Genomic DNA, 11,030 nt, shown 5'->3' on the forward strand with positions numbered 1-11,030 from the left:
TAGATTCACCTCTGCTCCAAAATGTCTGAATTCCCTCACCAGCATTCATTCCTCTCTGCAATATGCTGGAAACATTGATCCAGATGTGTTTGAGCAGAAACGCATCTAAAAGTTACAGGATGGTAGCCCTGGAGGACTGGAGTTGGTGACCCCTGCTCTATACCATCTTTATCATCCTGCAGAAGGACAGCTCCTACCCAACAGCACTGGCATCTATGTCCAGCTTAAATGGCAGATTGAAATTTGGGGTGGAAAGAACAGGAGAACAAGAGAGCAATCCTTTAAGATGCTCAAAAGCATGCTGACATTCATCAGACCAAGTAAAAAGTTTAGAAGGGCTGGTCAAAGCTCTTAAAGGAGCAGCTACTGTAGAAAAGTTCTTGCAAAAGCGACAGTAGAATCCTGCCATACCCGGGAATTGACAGAGCTCCCTTCTGCTTGAAGAAACTGGAAAGTCAGAAATGACTTTGACTTTAGCATCCATAGGACACACTTTTCCTCCACCAACCTGTTAGCCAAGATAGAGAATGGTACCTTTACCAAACTCACACTTTGAAAGATTGAGTGTTAGTGAGTGTCAAGTTTTTTGACCTCTACAAATCACCTTAGCTTCTGCCCAAACTTGAAAAGGGCTTGCTCCCATCAAAGAAATCCAGGACCAACTCATCTCAGTGTCATCTTTTTATTTTATTCCTCTTTTCTCTTTAAATCACTGTACTTTCCAATACATGACAACCAAGCAGGTTGAAAACCTACAAACAAACAAATTACAAATTACTTTTAAGTCATCAAAAAAAATAAAATAAACTACTTTCATAAATCCGTTTTTGTAAAACCAGCTAAGTCCTCCAAATGCAGGTTTAAAGTTCAGTTCCTACCAGTGGTGTTTCTGCAGGAGCTTGAAGATGAGGTCTTTGTTTGTAGAGATTATTCCAAACACAGGTGTGCTGAGTTGCCTTATAGGCTCCTGAAGGCCTGAGTGAGTGAGACGGGTGTGCTTGATTTTCTGTGAGGCACGTGCCAGCTGGGTGGAGATGGTATTGCACTCACACAAATACACCACTTGCTGTTTTAACTTGACAGTGAGGCAGCTGAAAGACGTTTGAAGACCTCAAGGAAAGCTGCAAGGTGGTTAGACCAGTCATTTGAGTATACAACAATGTCGTCTAGATATACCCGGCAGTTTGGCACATCTCCCAGTACTTTATTTACAAGCCTTTGAAATGTAGCCGGAGCATTACATAGCCCGAAAGGCATCACTGTGTACTAGAGAAAACCGTCTGACATAACAAAAGCCAAGATGTCAGAGGCCTGTTTTGTTAGAGGTACTTGCCAATACCCTTTCAGCATGTCAAGTTTAGTGACAAATTTTGCTGGTCCAATTTCATCAATACAGTCTTCAAGGAGGGGTAACGGGTGTGCATCAAAGACTGTTACGGCATTCACCTTATGAAAGTCTGTGCAGAACCTTGGACTTCCATCAGTCTTCATGTCTAATAGACATGGAAAACTCCATGGGCTGTAACTCTGAATGGCAAGTCCATTTTTTAAGCTCTAGTGGCCTTTATTTAATAGGTAATTGACAGGAAAGTGGGTAATGAGAGAAGGGGGAAGACATGCAGCAAAGGTCGCCAAAGCCGGGAATTGAACCTCTGACAGCTGCATCGAGGACTAAGGCCTCCATATGTGGGTTGTGCTTAACCCCTGCGCCACCACAGCACACTGGCAAGTCCATTTTTAACAAGTTACTCCACTTCCTTTTGTCATAACCCCCCTCTTTGTGGGATTGATACCATATGCTCTCTGTTTTATAGGTGTAGGATGGGCAAGAACAATGTCATGAGACACCACACTAGTCTTGGTAGGAACATCCCTAAACAGACATTGGAAGTCTGATATGAGTTTTGTAATCATCTGATAAAGATGAGAGATAGGCAGGTTAGCCAGTATTTCACTATTGCTAAGCCTTGCAACTTGTGGTGGATCTTTGCGCATTACCACATCCTCCTCAATCAACTTTGAAACACAGGTTACAGGGGAAACAGCTTCAACCTGACTGGGTTGGTTGGTCAATCCCCCTTGAATGATACAGTTTCATCATATTAACATGACAAAGCCTGGTCTTGTGGCGGTGATCAGGAGTTTGAATAATGTAGTTTCTTTTACTAAGTTTGTTTTCTACCACATATGATCCAGAGAACTTTGTTTCCAAAGAACAGCCAGGGATGGGTAGCAAGATCAAAACCTTATCACCAGAGTGAAACTCACGAGTGACTGCTTTCTGGTCATAATGTTGTTTAATTTTGACCTGCTTTGAAAGGCATTCTGCGCAAGAGAGCAAGTTGCCTGAAGGCGCGCTCTCATCTTTGAGACATACTCTGGAATACTTTTTACAGAGTGAGAGGGTGAGATTAGCTTGTCTTTAAGGACATTTAGAGGTCCCCTAACCTCATGTCCAAACACAAGTCCAGCAGGACTCCAACCTAAAGTGTCCTGCACTGTTCCACGCATGGCAAACAGAAATGGGATACCTTCATTGCAGTCCTTCTTTGTATTCATACAGTATTTTCTCAGCATTGCTTTTAATGTCTGGTGAAACCTTTCAAGTGCACCTTGGCTTTGGCTTGACATGCTCTACACCCAACCGTTTTAATGTCTGGGCAAAGGTTCTAGATTTAAAGTTTGTGCCCTGGTCAATTTGGGAAGACCAAATACTGAGAAAAACTTTACCAGAGCTTTGGTGACCATGGGAACTGTGATCCTCTGCAGGGGCACGGCCTCAGGAAACCTGGTGGAAGCACACATCATTGTCAAAATGAACTGGTTTCTACTTCTTTACTTTGGCAAAGGCCCTACACAATCCACAATCACCCTTCCAAATGGTTCACCCATGACTGGAATTGGGGACAAAGGAGCAGGGGGTATAACCTGGTTCGGCTTGCCTGCAACTTGGCAGACATGGCAAGTACGACAATAAAGTGAAACATCAGATTTGAGACCTGGCCAAAAGAAGTGGTTGAGAACTTTGTTATAAGTTTTATTTATACCCAGATGCCCCGACAGTGGGTGATCGTGTGCTAATGCTAGCACCTGCATGCGGTACCTTGTTGGCACAACCACCTGATAAATGGTACTCCAGTCTTCCAAGTTTTCACCAGCCCAGCGTCGCAACAGGAGACCATCATCAACCATATATGCCACCTTCTTCCCCTGGGCTTCCTCCTGGGTAAGAACAGAAGAATGACATTTCAACAGAGTCGTGTCCTGTTTTTGAGCAGCAATGAATTCCTCCCTGGAAGCTGGTAATTTCATCATATCTGGACCTGGAAGAGGAAATACATTTTCAGATTTGTTGAGTTCAGTCTCTGATCCGGCAGTTTGAGTTTGCTCCGTGGTAAGAAAAGAGTCAGACAAATCAAGACTATTTCTTTGACTGGGCCCGTGTTACCACACAAGCAGGGAAAATGTCAGGCATTGGTTCAAAGTCCACGCTTGTGTCAGGTGTATCCAACATCTCAGGCACGGGTAATACTAGGGTTGCCACCCGTCCCGTAAAATACGGAACCGTCCCATATTTGGCTGTTAAATGTAGCGTCCCGTATTGAACCGATACGGGACGTGATTTGTTACGTATTCTACAAATGTGGATGTGTAATAATAAAGAAGTGGTCCCTGAGTACTTTATATAGTAGGCTGCCCCAGTCATTGTTTCACTCACGATGTTGGTGTTGTGATATTGTGCCCAACTGCTTTCTGGCTAACACACTAACTGACACGCTGCCGCTGCAGCCCACCCACCCCACGGCTTTAAATATATAGGTACTGGTCCCTTGGTAACCCTAGTCGAAGCGCACCCCCCACCCCCTCCCCAGCTTATGAGACTAGGACGACACGCGTTAGTGGGCATCCCTTATTTTGATTTCTGAAAGGTGGCAATCCTACTGATTACCTCCTTGTGTATTTAAATCCACCTGTTTTCTTTTTGTGTGCTATTGGGTCCTCGTCATTTATGCTGTATTCGTCTTTTGTGGCGTCCGTTTCCCTGTGCTGCCACTATTGGACTATGTTATTTTGGATTCTTCACTAAATCATCTTTTCATCTTCTACACCCTGGGTCAGTCTGCGTTCATCCTCACCTCATCATCCATAATCATGACAATAAGAGATTGTGACCTGAGCAACATTCAGCTTTAGATATTTTCTGAAATCTCATGACCTCATACAGCACAATCTCTGATGTAAGATTTCTAGATTTATTAAGATTTGAAGTGGATGAAATTAAAAGACGTATTTTGACATTGATTACTATGTCACCTTTGATCCTATTTGATCCTGAATACACACAAGTAGGTATTCAAAGAGTACTTCTACTCTTGGGGGTCATTGGATTGCAACACAATGGTTCAAATTGCTGTGAACAGCTATTTCACAGCAATTCTTAAGTTGGATAACAAAGTAGATATACTAATTATTTACAGATTTTGAGAGTGGATTCTAAGCTTTCTAATGATGCAAAACACATAGAAATAAAAATAATGAACATATGGTCACTGAACGTTAATCTAATTCGCCTAAATCAATAAAAAAGTGTGTGACAAGCTAATGAAGTTTGGTATGCAGCTGTGAGTTCATTTACTTTGTAATCAAGCTGAATTCAAACTCAAAGTTTACAATTTTAAAGCCACCAAAGATTCTACTTAATCCTTTAGAACCAGCGTTTCAGCTTTTAGATGCATCGCTACTTAATCAAATAATTAAGTCATTAGCAGCACTCTGAACAACATAGGATGCTGAAAAGGTGAATGATTCAGGTGTGTTGGATGAAGGACACAGCTAAAATTTGCATGACTCTAGCTTTGTTTCCTTTTTCCATATAATTGCACAAACTGGATTTACAAAAATAAATTTGATTAATAGAAACATTAATTTTGAAAAATAATTGATGTTTTTGTCCTAGGATACACAGTTGTTTTTTTTACTTCATTGAAATTGGTGTCTTTCGCAAAACTGCAATGTGAGCATTTTTTTGCATCACGAGTCATGTGATCAACAAGTAATGTTACTACTGGTGGAAATGATGAAGTGGTAGGAGGATGAAGGCGAGGCATGTTTTTCAATGACTTATGTGAACAAACTTATTCATATATGATTTTATTTGTGTTTCTTATTTAATAAAAACTTATTCAACATTAACCCTGTCATGCATAGTGGTCACTTCAGTGGACAGCTATCTAAAAGCCATTTTCTTGTGCTTCTTGTGGATTTTTATGTTATAAATGCACACAGACCACTGAAGTGGACATTAATGCATCATAAAATACTCTATCAACTACTGGCCATCAGCTGCAAATGCAAGAAATTATTTTTGTTCAATCCAATATGGCCGACAGACAAAAAAGCATGGCAACCGACCCTGTCCCTCATTCTACTGTAGACGACTCTTGCAGGTAAAAAAAAAATATATATATTGTGACATCACATAACCCCTAAAGAACAATTCTACTTGATAGGTACTTTTTCTCGAACCTATATAAAAAGACCACAGACAACGTATATGAATTTTATAGACAAAGCTTTTGCAAAAGGAGAACTCTCCATCAACAACCTCTCCAGGCCGTTCACAGAGAGTTCTGATCTCCTTCCACGCGAGCCCCTGTTTTATTGTCAAAGCAGAACAGCCAGAAAAAAAACAGAGGTCGTAAAACATTTAACCTAAACAAACCAGCCAGGTGTGATATCTGATCTACGGTCTGAGCCCAGTTCAGCTCTAGGTCAAACTGTCAACAAAGAGGGAGGATAAACAAGAGACAAAATACGACTGCTCACAGGCAGTTAGGAGGTATTCTGGTTGATAAGAATTAAGGTCTGGGAAACACAGAGTTACCTGTCTCCCACGAAGATGAAACAGTCAGTCGTAACCTCCAGGTCAGTTTATACACACATAAGGAAGATTAACATTAGACTGAATATGAACTAAAGTAATAACAAAATGATAATACCAAAAATCTCTATCACTACTGATGCATTTTTCAAATAACTTTGTATTTGGAGAAAATTACAATTGATCACCTAAAAAAATTTTTTTATTTTTTTTACAAAAAATTTTTTCCTACCTTTTTTATGCCTTAAGAAAATAAATTAAAAAAAGGAAAGAAATCCTGACACAACGGATCATAATTCATGCATGAAAGGGTTAAGAATCCACTAAGAAAAAGATAAAAGCCATCAATTTCTAAAACGCTGGTGACTTTTTTTTTTTTTTTTTCGATAAACATACTAGTTGAAGTCATGAAGTAGTCACCTCATACTTTGAGTAGCACTTTTGGTGGCTTTAAATTGTTAAACTTTGAATTTGAATTCAGCTTGATTATAGAGTAAATGGACTCAGATGATTAGCATACCAGACTTCATTAGCTTGTCACACACTATTTTTATTTAACAATTAGGATAATGTTCAGTGACCATATGTTCATTATTTTTATTTCCATTTCTTTTACATCATTAGAAAACTTAAAAATCCACTCTCAGAATCTACAAATAATTGTATATCTTCTTTGTTATCCAGCTTAAGAAGCGGAATATCGGCAAAGTTTTGCGTGCATTTGTACTAGAAATGAAGCTACTGGCTCTCACTGGTATTTGAAATCCCTGGTTTAGATGATTCTTACCAGTAAATACAGTATGCTATATCTTTAACTGACCTTCTCAGTCTTCATTTATCATTCAAAACTATTAAAAGGCCTTCAAACTATAAGCTTAAAGATCTATGTTACTGGGATCCTTCAAGAAACAGGCTTTGTACAAGTACAGAAAGATTTTATTAACTTCTGAAAGAGCTCAGCAAGCTGTTTCAGACATTTCATATATACCCAGAAGAAAGAGTCATGTATTCCAAGTAATAATAAGCAATGATAATTCTACCATGAAGGAAAATAAGTGTAAAGAGTGTTACACTGCAAAGCTTTGGAGCAACTCCAACCTCATCAGAAGGGCAAATTTATTTCAGTCAGAAATGCACTGACTTTAATTTCACGCTGCACGCATTTTGATACAAGGAAGAGAAGGGGGGGGGGGGAAGAAAGAAAGAGAGAGCAGGAGTGAGTCTAAATAAAGAGAGGGAATATTTTGTTTAATTTTCTGCCAATAGTCACCATAAGAAAAGAGAGTTTAGACTTAAAAAGGAGGACAAATAAAATAGCCAGAGAACTGGTTGATTTTTACAGTCTACAAACTCATGGGAGGTAATTGGAATTTCTTTTTATTAATAAATTCATTCAGGATTTAAAAAGTGTTTTTATTTTTTTGCTCTGTTAATCAGTGTCACTGCTCCACTGTTTTAAAATGCCTGTGGGACTCATTTTAATGGAGGATATTTCTACACAGGCACAACAGCTCTGCAATTTTCAAGATATTATTAGGATAACATGTTCACAAGAGTAGAAATTACCTTAAAGACTGATAACTAGGGATGAACAAGATCAGGAAAACATGATATTGTGATCTTATTGTTGAATATTGTGATGAGAATATGGATTGAATTTAACCTTTTCCTTTGCCGCAGACAGCCATCACTGAGGACAGTGGATGTCTTCTCGACAAGCCCAGTATATTAGTGGCATGGAAATTTGGCATGCATAACACTTGAAATAAATTTTAGAATACCAAATACCATGGCTAAGAAATCCATTTCACACATTTAGATTGCAATGTCGACTGCATTTTAAAATCATGTGCAGTTTTAACGAAAACCTTCAAAACCTGAATTGTTGGCTTCTACATTACCATCATTCTCCATTCATTTGTGATGTTGTAGGTTTGTAAATAGTAGGTCTATGTAGTTTTTGTTTTGTTTTAGTATCTGAAATGTATTCTGCTTTATTTTATTTATTTTTTTACAGATATTGCTTATTACTTTATTATTTCCATAATTTATCTCAGAAATGTTTTTTTTCTTTTCATTTCACATTTTTTTCACTAAAAATACTTTATTTATCCAATTGCCTTGGAAGAATCTGACAAAACCCTGAATTTTTTTGCTTTGTATTGTTACAACCATAAACTTCAATATGTTTATTAGCATTATATGCCAATGCAAAGCTTATAATTATGAAATAACAAAAAATGGTTTTCAATTCTTTTTTTAAAAGAAATCTGAAAGGTGTGCAGTGCATTTTTATTTCTCTTAATAAAATCAATTCAAACCAACTTCTTTGAGTAAAATATCCACCTGTATGTAATTTATTTTAAGTATAAAAATAACAAATCAACACAGCACACATGTATAGGAAAGTGCTCTGGTCAGATGAGATCAAATATCTTTACTATGTAAAATGCTATGTGTGGAGGAAACACTGTACAAAATATCCCAATAGCAAAACACGATGGTGGCAGCATCATACTGTGAGGATTTTGTTTTATTCAGCAGGAACAGGAAAACTATTGTTGAGTAGAATCAACAACAGACAGAGACCTACACCAGCAGAGCTAGAAGGGAATTATTTAAATCAAATGTGTTAAAATGGCCTAATCAAAGTCCAGGCTCAATTCAGAATTTGAGGCATGAATTCCAAATCATCCACCCAATCAGATGGAGCTTAATAGAAAGAAAGAAGAACGGATGAACCTTTTAGCATTTACATCCACATCCACATATGGTTCAACAAAGTATTGACTGAGGTTGGTACAGTCTTCTGAAAGACACTGTGAAAATCAAACTGGATTTCTGGAGTAGTAACTGATTTACATATGACTGGGTTTCTCCTCTGACAAACTTTTTTTTCTTTATCAGGTAATTTATCATGTTAGTGAGCTGTTGATACATGATGTCAGAAGGGGTACATGACTAAAAAAATATAAAAGAAACAGGCCAATATGTTGTTTTAATATATATTAAGAAAGTGAAAGAGCCATTTGCAGTTGCAGATCATTTCTGTCAGATGAAATCTTATTCTATGTCAACAGGGCTGAAGGTAAAAGTAAAACACTCTCATGATGAAGTGTTGAAGGTGGACCCAATAGCACCAGGCAGGAGACATAGTAGTGTGATGATGAATTTAATCAGCACTACAAAAAATACAAAAACTCCAGCAAACAACATCCAAACAAACCAATCTGGGATTCAAGAAGACCACAGGACCCAGGGAGACGAGAGCAGGGTGATAAGAGTCCAGAGTAACAAGACAAACGAGAGAGGAGTTTAAATACCAAGAGGTTGTGGAGAGAACAATGGATCAGGGCTGATGAGCTGATTGATTAAAGTTTTGAGAAGCAGAGCGGGAGCCAGGCTTCACAGGAGAGCAATTCCAACACCAAAAACAACCAAGAAGAAGCAACATGATGAACAGGAACACAAGAAGAAAACGCAGAGCAGGGACAGAACAAATTCAACAAGAACTGAGGAACACACAAATCAAAAGGACCAGACAGAGAAATAAACCTAACTAGAATCACTAAACTCTGACACCAAATAATAATTAGACCTGGAATAATGAAATAAATCATACTAGAAACACTATGAGGGACTGAAATAAGAAAAACAAGTCAAATAAGAAAATGACAAGACAAATAATGGAGCTAGAATCCCCAAGAAGGGTTAAAAAAAGTGAACTACAGCATAACTAATTAAACAGAAAAAGCAGAAAAACTAAACCCCAACCTAAAACCCAAAGTCTTGACAAACACCTTGAGTTTTAATTATTAAAGTAAAACTATTAAGATTAAAAAAATTAGATGTGTTCAAGATCCCAATTAGTTTCTGTACCAGCGCATATCAGCATTAGGAATTGATTTAAAAGTATCTCTAAAAGTGTGCTCACCCATGTTGGCCCCTGTCTAGAACCGCCCCTGGACACTAAATTATTTTTATATAAAGAACTTTAATAAAGCTGGCTCCAACAATGGTATCCTAGAGACAAAATGTTCAACCCTATAATATCATCATGGCAGTTTAACAGCAGACTCTAACTTAAAATAAACACAACCTGGAGCCAATTAAAAGGTTTCTAAATCTCTCTTATTTCAATAAACAGTTTATTTCAGCCTGCATTTCTCTGGCAGATAAGCTAAAACTTTGTTTGCTCAAACATACTTATGTAAATGAAGAGGCCATGTAGGAAAATATCAACCATGTTCAAGTCAAACACTTCTGAAGGCTCTGTTTGTGTTGAAAGGACTGATGCAAGCCTGCTCTGTTGAACTCTTTGCTCAGAGCCTGGTACACTTCTCCAATTTTTTAATGACAGAGCTGCTGAGAGAAGAGCACATCAAAGCAGACATTACTCCCTTTACATATTTCTTTTATTAGTTTTTTCCCACATTTTCCTAAAGCAATCCAAACCAACCTGCCTTAACCCCATAAATGGTTTTCACCTCAGATCTTTCACACTGATGCCATTTTGCCCAGTCTTTATTATTATTATTGAAACAAGTACTCTCACACAGGCATTGCTTTAGCTGTTCTGGCTTCTGTTGTGACTTCCTGGTTGTGTCGTCAATAGACTCCTGGAGTGTTTTGTTAGGCTGGCTGCTCCTAGGAAGGTTTATCATGTTTTCTCCATAACGGTTCACACAATTCAGGCTGATCTGTTTCTGCTTTTTTCTTTCAAGATCATGACATGAGTTATTTTTTATATCCTTAATGCCTACTTTATGCTGACAGATAGGTTCTAGCTAAATTATTATGTAATTCTACAATTGTAGCAGTAACCTCCCCTAGGAGAAGCTAATAAAACTGAACTAAACCAATTGTTAGTTAATCCTTTACGAACATTTTATCAGCATTTCACTGAGCAGTAGCTCCTATAATGAGTCCAACATGTGTCCAGTTCCACCAGGTGTTTGCTAATTGCTGCTGGCTAGTCTGAAGAAGCTGAGTGGGGAAATGCTGTTCTGTGAGGTGGAAGTTTTGAAATTGCAGCTCTGAGGAGGAACCAGCAATTTTTGCACGGCTGAATGGTTTCCATGGAGATTGAAGGATTCCTCAAACGTGCATCACAGAATCATGTCAACACTCCAAGTTTGTTTTTGATGAG

The 11,030-nt window shown here is 38.2% G+C and overlaps 2 long non-coding RNA genes across 2 annotated transcripts in view; one reads left to right on the forward strand and one right to left on the reverse strand.

The window, feature by feature from the left end:
- LOC106939382 (uncharacterized) overlaps positions 1 to 7,398 on the reverse strand; it is a 19,305-nt gene extending 11,907 nt beyond the window's left edge. Inside the window, exons 1-3 of the long non-coding RNA XR_001422829.1 lie at positions 7,388 to 7,398; positions 4,366 to 4,372; positions 2,053 to 2,056 (exon numbers count right to left, since the gene is read on the reverse strand). This is a non-coding gene — a long non-coding RNA (uncharacterized LOC106939382). The remainder of the gene's footprint in view (positions 1 to 2,052; positions 2,057 to 4,365; positions 4,373 to 7,387) is intronic.
- On the forward strand, positions 3,515 to 8,624 carry LOC106939383 (uncharacterized). The gene is made up of 3 exons (XR_001422830.1): positions 3,515 to 3,598; positions 7,096 to 7,097; positions 8,613 to 8,624. It is a non-coding gene; the product is annotated as an uncharacterized LOC106939383 (long non-coding RNA).
- The last annotated feature ends 2,406 nt before the right edge of the window (positions 8,625 to 11,030 follow it).

This window comes from Poecilia latipinna, unplaced genomic scaffold, assembly GCF_001443285.1.
Source record: "Poecilia latipinna isolate Pla-1442-1.1 unplaced genomic scaffold, P_latipinna-1.0 Scaffold2852, whole genome shotgun sequence".
NCBI lineage: Eukaryota > Metazoa > Chordata > Actinopteri > Cyprinodontiformes > Poeciliidae > Poecilia > Poecilia latipinna.